This window comes from Gambusia affinis, linkage group LG23 (genome assembly GCF_019740435.1).
Source record: "Gambusia affinis linkage group LG23, SWU_Gaff_1.0, whole genome shotgun sequence".
NCBI classification, from domain to species: Eukaryota; Metazoa; Chordata; class Actinopteri; order Cyprinodontiformes; family Poeciliidae; genus Gambusia; species Gambusia affinis.
In genome coordinates, this window is record NC_057890.1 from 17,707,828 (window position 1) to 17,723,408 (window position 15,581).

Genomic DNA, 15,581 nt, shown 5'->3' on the forward strand with positions numbered 1-15,581 from the left:
AAACTCTGCTCCAGCTGCTTCACATTGAATTTTTCCTTGGTTTCTGAGTTATATTACGAGTTTTACTGACAGGCGTTACCGTGGCAACCCTGTAGAAACTCATCAGCTGCGTCCCCTGCTGATTGCAGGTTTTATGTCAACCCTTCCCGAAGCGCCTGGGCTTCCTCCTCTCTTTATGCCATAACTCTGCAAAGTGCTGGGAGTCTAAATATAATGTTTCATGATCTCGACACTCTGCCACGGCTACCTGTTCCACTTACTTCTGATCTGCTCCTGGAAAAACGCTCAGCGGGAGCTAAACGTATCGCTGCGGGGGAGCCTGAACAAAGACGCCTTCCTGCTGTTGTAGATGTAGCTTATAAAACTTGTAATGAATGCGTCGGACTCTCCAGAGCTGCTGCTGGAGACGACAAACACTCACTGTTTGCAGGAGCTGAAGAGCAATTCACTGTTTTCACGTCTTTTCAGTCTTTGCTTTCAATGGGGAGAAAAACTAAACCTCTTAAAGCAGCGGCGTCAGACTCATTTTATTTGTGGCTTTTTAAGATTCTGATTGTTTTCAAAAGGCCAGTGGTGGAAAAATGTATTGATGGAATCCATCTTTTGCTCTATGATTTGTTCAACTCCAAGAATATCTTTTCACATTGACATACGTTTGTAAAATACAGATGAAAACTTGAAATGTGCTTTTTGTGCAGCACAGGCGTGTCGAACTCATTTTCGTTTTGGACAAAATCAAGACAGTAAATGTTCTTAAAGGGCCGGTTGTCCCAGAATGTATTGATAAAGCCTGTTCACAAACTGTTGGAGAAATCAATGAATTCTTTTGAATTGAATGATTTTTTATTTTACAATAAAACACAAAGTGTTTGTGGGAATAATTAAGAAATATTTGATATTTTTATGCTTGCTGTGTAGATCATGGGATTTAATCTGACATCAGTTAAGGCTGAGGCAGCTGTTTAGTACAAGTCAGACGTTTTTGACAATTTTTGTGAAGAATCTGTAAACTCCCAATTATGTATTGGTGCAAAAAATGCAGAGATTTGATAATTTTGGGTGAATTTCCATGATAATTCACAGGAAACTGGCTCAACTGATATAATTTGGCATTAAGAAGATAAAAATGGCATTGATTTGATTGATAACATCATATTTAATTAAACTTCGTGTTTAGTCTAGAGTCCAGAGGGCCGCATAAAAAGCTGCGGCGGGCCGGATTTGGCCCACGGGCCTTGAGTTTGACACATGTGCTGCAGTACATTTCAGCAACAAGGAGTTCAAAGAGCTTTATGTCATAAAAACATAAACATTGTATAGCCGTCAAAATCATCAATACACATCAGATATGTTGATCAATGATTTTATGGCTCAATAGAAACCAACCAGAGTTTTTAATCAACGTTTCAGCTGTTTTGCAGTTTTCTAGAAGTTTTCTAGCGTAGCCTGTTGAGAATGCTAAGGCTAGTTAGCATAGCCCCCATGGATGAGCAGTTTTGAGGTTGATTGTCAGCGCTAAGCCCCTCCTCCTGCCTCTGATTGGATGTTTTTGGTGCATTTATAATGACGATGATAACTTATGTTAATGATTCTCATAGGAAACTCACAACATGCTGACAGTTTTAACAAATATATAAAAAAACATTTATAAAAGTTGCAGCTTCAAACCACCAAACAGTAGATAAATGTGTAACAATGGATGCAGGAGGTAATGAGGTAATTAATTGATGCTGCTAATTAGCTAAAGCTAACTTGATAAATAATTCTAAAGTTCAGTAAACCAACATGTTGAAGCGTCTCATGGTTTCTTTATTGGGCTGCAGAGTTTGGATTCATGCCACGCTTGGTTAAAATATCCTTCATGGTTTTGACCTTTCGTTGCGTTTCGTGAGTCTCTTCCTGTCTCTCTTAATCATCTATCATTTAAAGACAAAATGGCCACCTAAATAAACCCAGCAGGTTAGCAGGCTGATGCTCGCTCAGTTTCTCCTCCAGCAGCTTCAACATCCAACACGCAAACTGATGTGACATTTATAGCTTCCAATAAGAAGTCTCTTTATTTTACTGACATGACCTTTTCTCTCTCTTCTGCAGGGCAAATTCTCGCTGCACCAAATTTAATGCTTATTTAATAAGTTTTAATGAAATATATTCTCTTATAAAGGAGGCAATAAACACCAGAGGACTCTGGGAGTCGGGTTGACTCCTGGACTTTTTAATGTATAAGATTGTAAAACTGATTTTTCCTTTCTTAAATTAAAGAAAGTAGAAGAAACCACAACCTTTTACATCTCAATTCAAATAACATAAAACTACATAATTCCTTTGCCTCAGTGTTGGCAGTGAATAAATCCCTCATGTCCCTAAAATATTCAAGGATTGTTGCTAGAAAACATTTTTATCTGTCGTCACTTTGGATGAACTCATTTATCCTCTAAGAAAATGAGAGTTGAAGTTTCAGAAGTGGCAGCTTTATGTAATTCTACTGGGAAAAATATATTTCTGTATAAAAATGGCCCCTGCTGGCCTGAGACGACAGTGAGGCGCATCGCCATGGCAACGTGACGTTTCCTGCATATGTTTAGGATTATAAGGGTTCAAAGGTGCAACAGTCACTGGAATTGTTTACAATTTAATAAATCTGTTACTGCATGTAGAAAGTAAATTCAGTGTGTGTGTGTGTGTGTGTGTGTGTGCGCGTGTGTGTGCGTGTGTGTGTGTGTGTGTGTGTGTGCATGTGTGTGTTCCCTTTGGGATGGTGTTTAGTGCAGAGACCTTGTCAGCGAAACCTTGAGTCCTAAATAAAGTCCTGTAGTTTGGGCGTCTATTCTCACATAAACGAGTTTTTAAAGCTCAACAAATGCTGCTAAAATGCTGAGTCACCGTTTCATCATAACACCTGGTTTAATTTGTAAAAAAATTGGTACTTTTTAAAGGCCAAAATAAAAAATAAGGCATACAGTGGCATAACTTTGGTTTGCCAACTTGACCAGCTGATTCAAAGTTAGTGACTGTTTTTGTTTTATCGCCAGAGCAGGTGTCGTTTCTATGGAGACAAAAACTGAATAAAAAGTTAAGTTGAAATGGTGCAAATTGGAGAGTAGTAGGAGAAGAAAGTGAGAGGTTAATTTGACACCAGCCTAAAAAAACGATACATTAAAAATGTTCTTAAAATGTTTTTCTTTCCTTCCATCAAATGACTGTCGGTGAAAAGCAGAAGTTGGTTTTCTATCTAGTGAACTTGGTGAAATGAAGACGGTGGAAAATACATAAAAAAAACATCAAAATTGACCTGAATAAATCAAACATGTTTGTTGATTTCTGCCTCTGGCATATCTGTAGTTTTCAACAAATCTGATAAAGTTGTTGGTTTTTGTACAATTATTTGTTTAACTTGTTGAGAAGGAAGATTGACATAAAATAGATGTTTCAATTAAATTTAGTTTTTTGCTAAATCGGATTCTACATTGCTTTTTAAAATATATTTATTGTATAATCACCTGATCTCCATATATTCCTTAGCCTATAGAAAATAACATTAGATGGAACTATACATACTACTACGTACGTTTCTTTTATAAAAGTCACTCAAGTAAATGTAGCAGATTAAATCTAACTGGTTGCCACCTTATAGGTGGATCAAATTTCTACAGATTGTTTATTATTTTAAGTCTGAAAACCAGACGTTTTCTAACTGGCTTCTCAATATGCAGCACAGATTGAAAGTAATTTGATCTCTGACAAGCCATTAAGGGCCGTCTAAGTGATGAGGAGCGGCGCTGCGGGGCGAAGAGCTGCTGTGTGAATCAGAGGTTTCATTTGTGTCCAGAGTTTGCAGGAGGTTCCTGCAGAGTATTAGAAGTGACGGGATTCAGAGTAAAGCAGCTGCAGCAGCTGCTGCAGCAGCGTGTTGTCATGAGCTGCAGTGCTGCTGCAGCACTTTACGCAGTCCAACTCCTCAGCCTGAGCAGTCATAATGTTGACGATACGGAGCTGAATTAGTGCCGAAGCTTTTACTGTTTCATGGAGACAGAATTGCTTTTAAATGTTTTAAAATGTCGTTTCTAAAGTTTCATTCAGCCGCTGCATAAAAAGTCATTTCAGTGACATATTAAAAAGCGACTCCTCTTCCTCGTTTACCTCTGCCTCCATCCTGCCTCCATCCTGCCTCCATCTGTCTCTCGCCAGCTAAATGCCAGCTGAAATGAATATGTTAATCCGGAGCGCTGTGATCAATGAGGCCGGCGGTTCTGTTCCTGCTCGGCAGCCATACGGGCCGGATCAATAAAACACAAGGACAGAACCGGGCCGGGCCGCTCTGATTAAAAAGATCGCATCAGTCGTCATGCATCACAAAGACAGAGGCTTCAGCGGCTTTCTGTTTGTTTCTCCCTCCGTCAAATGAAATCTTTCTTTTTCATATCCAGCTAAATGTTATTGGCGAGAAGGAAGGAAATTACATCTGCAGAAAGATTAAAATGTGAATGAAAGCAAAATAAAAATCCTAAGAATGACTTCTTAAATTTATTTTTTTTATTGAAGCATCATATCTGGTGTTTTCAGCTTGCTCCCACAGCATGACACATCCTCCACCGTACCTGACAGAAGGCTTGAGCTTCTTTAACACCAATTCATAATTTGTGTTTTAACTAGGAATGCAAGTTATTGATCTATCGTTGATTGACAGGCCTGTCACAATAGATTAGTTAGTAGGATAATAAATTAAAACTTAATATTTTCAGTTTGCATCATTTAGCGTTTTTCCAAAAACTGGATGATTCTTCAGTTTGACCGTTTTTTTTTTTTTTTTTTTAAGGCAATTTTGTTTCCAGAGATTTTATAAGTTATTTTATTCGCTTTATTTATTTTGGATATTCAAAATGTTTTCCACTTTCAGCGTTTAATATTTACCAAAGTTTATTGATCTTTGCGAATGCAAAAAAAAAAAGTGAAATAAAGCCTGAAATAAAACTGGCTTTATTCTTGTACGAGTTATCGTAATATCGCGACTTTATTGTACGATTTATCGTAATATCGCGACTTTATTCTTGTACGATTTATCGTAATATCGTGACTTTATTCTTGTACAACTTTTTCATAAAACTGACTTTATTCTGTATTTTGACTTTCTTGGTTTATTGTAATATTGCGACTTTATTTTTTTTGTTTGTTCTCGTAATATCTTCTCATAATTTTGACTTTTAATTTAATTTAATTTTTTCCTAACTCTGTCACACTGAGCCACAATCTGAACAGATGGATTAGAAACCAGAGTCGGAGTTTTGTAGAATATTAGGTTGTTGGTTTAAAATGAGGAAGTTTTGGTGTAAAAAGCTTTTTAATAGAAATAGAGCGCAGCGAAACGCGAGCTGGACGGAGTTGGACGTTGTTATTATCGCAGCTCAGATTCATCCCGAGAGTTTTTCCTCTCGCTGCCAAAGGTCGGCGGATCAGCGTCTGCTCCAATAACACCGCCGTCATTACAGGACGGTGATTTATCGAGGCGATGTCCGCCGCCGTCGTATCGAAGAATAAATATTCACAAGGCTTTCTGCTCCTCTCCATCATACAGGTGGCGAGTCGTTTAACAGCAAACCTCTCTGCAGGAATAAAGCAAAAACGGTCAATAAGACGTTAATGGAAACACAATTTATGGCTTTAATTTGACCAAACCGGGTCAAGCTTCTGTGTTTTCACCTCCAAGGATCATGAATTGGCAAACACAAACACTTTAAGCTGATGTAGATACAGAATATAATACCTTAACTCTTGTTGTTGATTATTTCATCTAATTAACTGATTAGTTGTTTAGTGGGGTTGTAAGTCAGACTGCAGTTTTCCTGAGTTTGCAGCTTTTTCCGTTTCTCCGGGGCTTTAGAGGACTTACAGCCGATTTATCCCACATAATTACTGTGACCATGGTAACAAGGTGACGTGTTGAAGGGGAAAAGTTAAAGTAATGGGCTTTTAGTAATGGCAGGAAACTTACGGCAGCGTTGGAAATGGAATTAGAAATGGATCAGATGGTTCTGCTGTTTCTTCAGGTGTGACCAACTTCTTTAGCCAGACATAATTTATGTTAAAGTGAGACCTCTTGTTTCTACACAAGCTTTGTTCTGTTGCTTTAAATCTGCTTGTTGTCATTTAGAGATCAAATAACAACAGATTTTATTTATAATTCTCTATTATAAATAACATAATTATAGTAGATCTTGAGAGCTAAAACGTCTACAAAACAAAATGAGAATTTACAGTAGATAAAGATAACAAAATAATTGGATAAATAAGAGAAATATCTAAGGAAGAGGACAGAAAACGGTGGACATGGTCACTGGAAGTATTCTGCACATATTATGGAAAAGTGTACAAATAAAATAAAAAAATCTGCCTGAATTTTGGCACTCATTATATTTAACTGTTTTAAACGATTTTATTCTTTACAATCCCAGAATTTGCTCTTTAGATTTAGACTTTAGCTAACTTTTGATTCTTTTATCTTTAATTAAATCGGATGTTGCAGTTTCTGTTTCCATCAGATTTGAGTGACGATCGGTGGATGGGAGGATTAGAGATGTCAGGATTTATTCTGAAATGTTTCCATCGTTTTGGTTCTTTTTCAGAAAGATAAAATCCACTACAAGCTCCTTTTAATTGTTTTAGGATGAATAATCAAACTTATTCCACCGTTACATGATGTGAGCCGGCTCATTTAGGCAGCCATCTTTGCTGTATGGTAAGCCTGAAATGCCAAAAATTTTAAATGTAAAAATCTGCTTCTGTCTGAAATTAAGCTAAACTTTACCTGTTTTTAAATCAGTTAAGTTTAGTAACATTACTTCTATTTGCTAGATTTTAGTATGAATGATGTGGAAACACTCTGGAAAATAACTGGAACAAAAACATTTTTAATGGTAACTTCTTACCTAAAATTAAATCATGACAGTCAGTTGTTTTTTTTTCTGTGTTTTTTTAATGATCTTATGAAGTTTCTTTTATGAACATTAAATGAGGGATTACAGGATGGCATGAGAATAATCTCACAATGAAAAATCCAATATTTAATTCAGTTATTTAGAATCCCAGATTTAAAAATGTATTTTATTACAAATCACTGACTCTTCTATTGTTACTGCTACTAATGAAACCTATTAAAATAAACATCATTTAAGTTTTTCAAATATTTTTGTTTATTGGTCATAAAGTCTCCATGACAGTTTTTTTATTAAAATGTGTTTATTTTATTTCTTCATTAACAATCTAATGCTGATCAAGTTGCTCTTTCAAGATATCGAATAACATAAAAAATCTAAAATGATTATATTAACAAAAAATATAAACTTTTTACAGACATTTAATAAAGCTTCATCATTCATTGACTCTGTTTTAGCTTTAAAAAAAATCAACATTTGTGTTGAAATATTGCATAAAATGTTAACTTGGTGCATTTATTTAAACCGTTGCCACCACTGCAGCTAGAGGGCGCTGTTTCCCATTCTGCTCACCAGTTAGAGAGCTGCAGGTTTCCCTGATCGGATCAGATTTGTTTTCAAAGCAGTTCAGTCTTTCGTGAAAGTTAATTAGATCATGGCTGCACGCCCACAGACGGACCGTGTTCTGTCAGAGACGCAAACGGCGAATAAAACATCAGCGGAGCGATAATGTCCTGTTGGGACGCATCCCAGTAGATCCCAGTGGAACCCAGTGGATCCCAGTGGATCCCAGTGGATCCCAGTGCTGGTACACCTGGCTGACCTGAATCTACCTGCTGGGCTTTTTGTTTCTTTCTGTCCCCTTCACGCTGCATTCCTGAAATCGTGTGCTTTTTTTTTTTTTTTTTTTTTTGTCGAAGCGTGTCCTGTTGGGCCGGTTGCCATGGGAACGGTGATAAGACTTCCAAAATGGAGCTCAATAATTCATGAGCTCTCGATAAGACGGCGAACAAACAAACAGGCTCACCGGCGCGATGTGTAGAGGAGCAGATTCTGATACGACCCACGTAATTACAGCAGGAAACGAGATGGACATCCTTCCACACACACACACACACACACACACGGAGGTGAACAATATTTTTAATTAAGCTGAGGTTTCTCAAAATTTCAATCTGAGCACATTAACAGAGAATCTCAGTCAGGTTTTGTGACACCGGTCCGGTTTTAAAGCCGGTTCCCTCTGCAGCAGGCGTGGATAAATCACGAATAAATTTAAAAATACATTTTAAAAATAAATTTTAAATATGTCGCCTATATGCTGGTGTCACTCAGCATCCATGACACTTACGACACACACACAGCAGATGACCTGAAATCTGATAGCAGTGGCCCAGAAAACGGAAATATACAAACTACAGATTTCAGCATTGGATAGAAAACTTTAAAAACTTTCTACACTGTAAAAACACAAAATCTTACCAAGTACAAACATATTATTTAAAGTGTACTAACTTACAAGTAACTTTAAAGCAATATATGGAAGTCTTTTTGTGTCAATAATTCCGTAATATTGATTAAAAAGTACCAGTTTTGTTTTTAAGTGAAATAATCTGCCAGTAGAATTAATATTTTTTATTAATAAGGGATTATTTAATCTAGTCTTCAATGAGTGGACTAGAGATCAGTTTTCATTTTGACATCAAACATTTTTTGTCAAAAAGCCAAATTTTGTTCTACTTTTTGTAAAAGTTTCTAAAAAAAGAATAAAACATCCAAGGGGTTGAATACTTTTTATTGGTACTGAATGTGTGATCTGTTTCACCTTCATGTTGAGAGAAAGATGGATTACTTTATTTACAGAATATAGAACTGAGGGAGAAACAAAATAATAAATCCAGTTTGGGGTTCCTCAGGGCTGAATCCTCGGTACCTTGTCATTTAAAATACTGACTTCTTCTTTCTAGTTTGCATTTCAGAGTTTATAGACCAAAGTTTGAAGCAAAGATGGGACAGAAAAACTAGTGAATAGTTTGAGATTTTTAAAATGTTTAGATTTTCTTGCTTCTGTGTGAACGGAGGTATAAACTCTTAACCTCCTTTAACGTATTTTACTTGTTGTAAAGAGTGGAAACATTATGAGGGATTTTCTGAGCACTAAACCCAAAGATGGCGGCCTCCGTTGCGACCCGTTTCAAACGCCAGTCAAGCGCGCGGCTAATGTCGTCTAATGAATTACCAAACGGTTGGTCGTCTGCTGATTGGACGCCAGCTGATCGATCAATCAATCGATCAGCTGATCGGGCCTGAAGCCGAGTCGGCTGGCCAATAAAGCGACCCAGCGGTGCCAGAGCTCCAATCACAGACAATGATGAGGTAATCGATCATATGCCGAGGAAGGAAAAGGCTCATTTCCCTTCTCCTTTTTAACCTTCATCTTCCCTCTTCTTCCTAATCAATGAGGTTTTTGTTCCCCTTACGTTTCCTTTTCTCCTGTAATTATCTGTTTTTGAATGAAACTTCTTTTACCCGGCTCAATTTCCAGAATATACTTCTCTGTCTCACCTCTCCTCCTCCTCCTCCTCCTCTTTCTGCCGTGATAAAACTAATATTAGTCCTTTTGTCTCCTCCTCTTCCTCTGACAGTGATGGAGAGTGTTTTCCTCCTAAAACCAGCGTTTATCTGAAAGACTCTGTTGGTTTAATTACACTTTTCCAGATTTGTTTTGTCCCTCAGCTCATTTCTGGACCAACAGGCTGTGTTATTAAGAGCAGATACTGGTGCGACGAGGCTCATTTATTTACAGGTGGTCCATAAACGGACTTATATCTTCTTAATAAATATTACTTTACTTTTGGCCGTTTGCGTGAGTGTGTGTAATAGTATATTGACTTTCGTTTTGTGATGTTTGTCTTTCACTTCCTGTGGGTCTTAGCGATGGTTTGGGAGGAGGCTGTCACCTTCTGATGTTTAATCTTCATGAAGACGGATGAGGGGTAAATACGGGAGTAAATAAATGACAGGAATGAGTGCAACCCCTGATCCTCCCCCCGTATCTGAAGTAGTTTGTAAAATGTGTTTTTATTTAGACAAATAGATTGAGATTGTGTCACTTCTGAATAAATATGAAACCTTTCTTCTTTTTTGTGTGCATATGTTACCTATAAATAAGTGGCATCTATATGGAAGACAAGGAATGCCAAAAATTAAGAATAAATGGAAAATTATATAAACAGTTAAGTTAGTGGGCCCAAAAAATATAACTCCAAAAAAACATTAAATAATTACTGACATCACTTTCTCATATCTAATATTGTAGTTTTCTTTTATTTTTATTTTTCATTTAAACATTATTGTTGATGGAAAAATGGAGTATTTCACAGAAAGCATAAATCAAACAATTTTAACAAAATAATCATGGAAAAATAAAACGAACATGGACATTTAAATCAACTAGATAATTTAGTTAGGAATGAAAATAGTCACTTTCACTTTGCTGAAAATGTTTTCACAGATAAAATAAGTGGTGCAATAGTTCAAAATGATTATTTACACAAATCAGACTCAGGTGGAGTAAAGATGCATAAATCCTGTTTGCCTTGCTGCCCTGTGCTTAGTTTTCTGCTCTTAGTTTAAAAATTTTCAACATATTTTATATGGACTATTTGAGGTATAATTATCACTTTATCTGATTCCAGATCAGTAACTGGAAAAATTGATGCATTTTCTGCGTTTATTGTGAGATTAAATGGATGATTTTTATAGTTTAATTGGGTAATTTTACGTCTATTTAATCATTTTTTTCATATTTCCACTGAGATGTAATTTTTTCCTCACGCTGTGGTTTGTTTTCTTTCCCATCTCAGACTCTGAGCATGTGTCATTGTCGCAGCATCATTACCAGTTGCATTGTGGGAGTTGAGGCTCAGGTAATGGACTCATTAGTGTCCCAGTTCACCTCAATCACTAACCTCATCAGTGCTGCAAAATGGAAATCTAATTTACCAGAAAATTATGCTTTTTTTTGATTATCACAACTATAAATTAGATCCAAGACAAAAGCCAGTTTTGTGGAGAGAAACCAGGTTTTCCTGTTGGAGGTGCGTTTGTTTCGCGTGTCGGACGGCGTCGCCTCAGAAACCCGGTGGATCAGTTCAGGGCTGTGAGCTGCAGGCGGTTGGTTCGGTTAAAGGGGGACGCGCTGCGGCGTAAATGAAGCGACCCCCGGCTGCCGGGCTCAGATGGTGTGTTGGGTTTGTCCATCTGCTGCCGCCTCCGGGGCGACTCGAGCCGGGTGGAGCTTAGTGATGGAGAGGAGGATCCTCATCTGTGGCTCTTCTTTCTGTTCTTACTTTTTGTTTTTCCTTGTTTTCCAGCAGATTTTTTATTTTTTTAGTTTTATTCCAAACATAAAATGTAAAATTCTTGATAATTTGGCCAAATTCAAACATTTGTTTGACGAGGCCGCTCTCCGTTTCACAGCTGTAGTAAATTACAGTCATGAGTTATCGAGGGAAACCAGAAACGTTTCAGCACCTTCTGTTCTGACTGATTATTTAATTACATTTTTTCAAAAGAAACATTTATGTTTTCAATTTTCTGGAAAAAATAAGAAAATTTTGGAACTCTTGGACAAAAATTTACTAAAAATAAATCTGGAATTTTCAAGTTGATTTAAGTTGTTTTTTTTCTCACAAGTTTCTTTTAGTGGAAAATTTATCAAGTCTTTTCTAGCAAATGTAAAATTTTTCAAGTTCAGAAATTTTGAAGTTTTAAAAAGTCTAAAATTCACTATAAAAAAATCCTCAGATATTTTCTAGAAAAAATTTTTTTGGAAGTTTGAATTTTTGAGTTTGAGTTTTTTCCTAAAGCATTTTTTAAGATAAACCTCAAAATATAAGTTTGAAAAGTCTAAAATTTGCTAGAAAAAATCTCTTGGAAATATTAAGATTAATCTCAGAAGTTCTTTGATTTCTGAGTTTGCTAGAAAAAAACTAGTAAATTTTCCAATTTTTTACAGAACATTTCTGAGAAACTCGGAAAAGTTTGAAATGTCTGAAATTTGTTTGAAAAAAACCCCAAACTATTTATTTTGGATTAATCTCAGAAATCTAGTGAGTTTTGAGTTTTCAGGAAAATTTCTGGCCTTTCAAGGTCAGAAACGTCTGAGGGTTTTTTTTTCTAGAAAATATTTGAAATCTCAAAATTTGAGCATTTTGGCAGAAAATTTGTTCCTTTTTTATCTACAATGTGTCTAATGTGGTAAAGTAGACGGGTTGTACAAACCTGTGTTGGTATGACCTTTGACCTTTAGGTTTGTCTGTGGTAGATTCACTCACTCTCTAAATGCAGCGACTCCATGTAAAATCCTGATGTAGAAATGGAAACTCTTACATTTTGAATGAATTATTTTAGTTTTTAACCGTTTTCTGTTCCTCTGAACTCTGAGCTGATTTAATCTGCGGTTTGTCGAGTCGCTGCTTCACCTGGAAACAGGAATTAATCCGTTGATGTGACTCGTTTTCTGTCCGTCGTTCAAATGAAACCTGACAGCTGAGATGAAGGTGTGAACAGATTAATCATCGGCAGATAATAGAAAACATGAATCCTTCCTGGATCACCTCACTGACTCTCTGCTGAGACTGCACAGGAAAGTTTAAAGGAAGGACGATCTTGAGATCAAGCTGATACTGGTGTTCAAACTGTGGCTCGGGGGCCGTTTGTGGCCGCTGGTCTCATTTATGCGGCCCACTGACTGCAGGTCAGGTTGGTGGAGAGTTTTTATTTTTATCTTTGGCAAAATTATTAAAAATTAAAATTGCAACACAAATATTAATCTCTTAAATAAAGCTTTTTCACATTCATTAATTTATTTTTTATACTTTCAAGTGTTTTAAAAGGACCAACTGAGATTAAACAGAACCTATCTCTATTTTTTTACAGTTAAGCCCAAAATAAGTTGCAAACTGAAAATATTATTTGCCATTTAATGTATAAAATATATATTTTTAGGACCCTGAAAACGGATTGATTTTGACTCGTATGACATAAGAAAAATATCTGAGGCCGTTTGGGCTTTGTTTGTTTTTTTGTTTGTTTTTTTTATTAAAGAAGAAAAATTTGTAGATGAAGAAAATTAGATCAAATTTTTAGGAACTTAATAGAAATTAGTTTTTGGTTTGTTTTAACTGTTCAGACATTTGATTCTCACCTAAATGATCAGATGTTAATATGTGTGTAAAACACTTTTTATTCCTATAAATAATGTAACTTAAATGTTTTAAAAAGCAGCTAAAGTGACTAAACTTCATGGATTGTGCATGACAGCCATTAGTTCCTCCTTTTCCGTTCCACAAGCTGCTGATTTACCTGGAAAAACTGCTGCGTCAGCAACAGAAATGTGATTAGTGTGCAGAGAAAATGTTGGTTTTTCACCTGCAGCAGGAAGCAGACGCTGCTCCTTCCTGAACCGATCATCTGATGTTTCCCTCTGAGACAATCAGCTGGTTTCTTCTGCAAAGATTCAAAAATAAACCACTCGAAATGTTTGGAAGGGATTTAAAACATTTATATTCTCTATTTTTAAATACTAAAAATCTACTTTTTCCTCCGGTTTGCTGTGACCTAAATCATCCGCCTCTGCAGCTTCAGCTAAACTTTCCTAATATTTGGATGTTAATTGATCTCCAGTCCCTGCAGCGGTTGGCTCCGCTTGTTTCCAGGTCGGTTTAAAGCTTTGTAACTTTTTTCTGAACATCTTGTTAGGCTGCCATTGATGAGCAGAACTTCCTGACTCATCATCTCCTCCCTTCCTGCTGTGATCCGAATCTCTTCATGCACTTTAACTTGCTGCCTGGTAGTTTTTTGTTTTTTAATTCCTCAGGAAATTCTCTGCTCTTAAGCTGAAAATCTGGTAGTCAATCATTTAATAATTAAAACTTGCATCATTATAAGGACCAAAAGATCAATTTTAGTGGAAATTTTAGTGTTTTCTGGACCAAAATGACGACGATTCTTGTGATCAAAATATTTTTTTCCAAATCGGTTTCCTTAAATTAAAAAAGTGATGAAACTTTGACAGAAGCAGCAGGTGTGTTTCTGTGTCTGGAGGAGTTTTGGATTTAAAATGTTTTTCATCAACTGGGTAGAAAATCCAGACATTTACTGAAGTAGGAGCAGAAATACTTCAAAATAAAGTTACTCTAGTAAATCTAAGAAGTGCAGCGTAGTAAAAGTATTTATTTTCAAAACGTTACTCTAGTAAATGTAACTAGTTTCTACCCAACTCTATGCAAAAGCTATAATTTCATCTCTTTAAGGCTGCAGACAGTTTCTTCTTGGAAACCTTTTAATCTCTTAACATGCAAACAATGGCAGATAAACGAATAATTAAATAATTTCAACATCAGGAGCCACATCAACTGATGGTTTAAGTTATAATTCACAGATTTTGTACAAATTAACATTAAATTCAGCTTTTTATATATTCTTGTAGAGAAAATGCAGCTTGGAAGCTAAAATACCTCAGATTGACTCAAACCAGCCAATCGAAACCTTCCATTCATTTCTCTTGGTGCTGATTGGCTGGACCACCAAGAGTGGAAATAAGAGACTGTATATTTGTATATTAAGGAATATTTGAATGATTAAAACAGGAAATTGTAACCATTTTCAGAGGAAGTCTCGTTTATTAGTGTGTTTCTGCTGTTGCTCCTAAATGGAAACTCAACCATCATTACATGCACTTCCTGTTTCTGTGTAATCGAATCTTATTTAAAGCATAACTGTTTACTTTGATGTTAGCTGATAAACAGCCAAATAGGTTATTTATGGTTCTATCTTTACATTTGTTTAAATTTTCACATTTTTATGTAAATTTTATTCGTTCTGCAATGTTTCTCCGTGTTTCCAGGGTTTTTTGAAGGTTCTTCAGCTGCCTGAATGAACTCTGAGGAAATATGAAACATATGGAAGAGAAAAAAGAAATCAATCCGGTACCAATACCCAGCTTTCAGGCCGAGTAACAAATGGACGGTTTCTGGTGGAAAACACCAATTGAAGCTGTTAGAAATGTAAAGTGGTTAAAATTTACCAGAAGCCTCACTTGCTTCCATAAAGAGAGAAACATTTGAAAGGGAAATTGTTCCGTTTTGGTCTAATGGAGGCATCAAACATTTTATTTTGAGTATATCAGTATGTCACTTAGAAATAATTTCTGAAAGGAAATCAAACTGTAACTCGCTGTAAGGCGTCGTTAAAGTTGGGAAAACCTGGCGACAGAATAAACTTTTCAAGAAACAACATAAAACCAGAGTTGGGAGGAAATGAGGGGTAAGAAAGAGGCTGAAGGAAACCCTGAGGGATCCGCAGATCCTCGCTGTGGAGGTTAAGTTTCTGCTGAAATGACCAGTTCAGGCTGTTCTCTGCATAAAGCCTGGGTTTAAGGTAGACTGGCCAGAATACCAGATTTACAGCTGGTGAAAGTTGTGCAAGTTGTTAAAGTCTCCTATAATGTTCTCAAAAGTTTAGATATGTAGGTTTATCAACTTAAATCCATTAAATGAAGCTTTATTTTCATCTTTACGGGCTAAATTCACCAGGATTTGATCTGCTTTCAAGCTGAAATGGAAGCAGAACCAAAAACTACCTTCG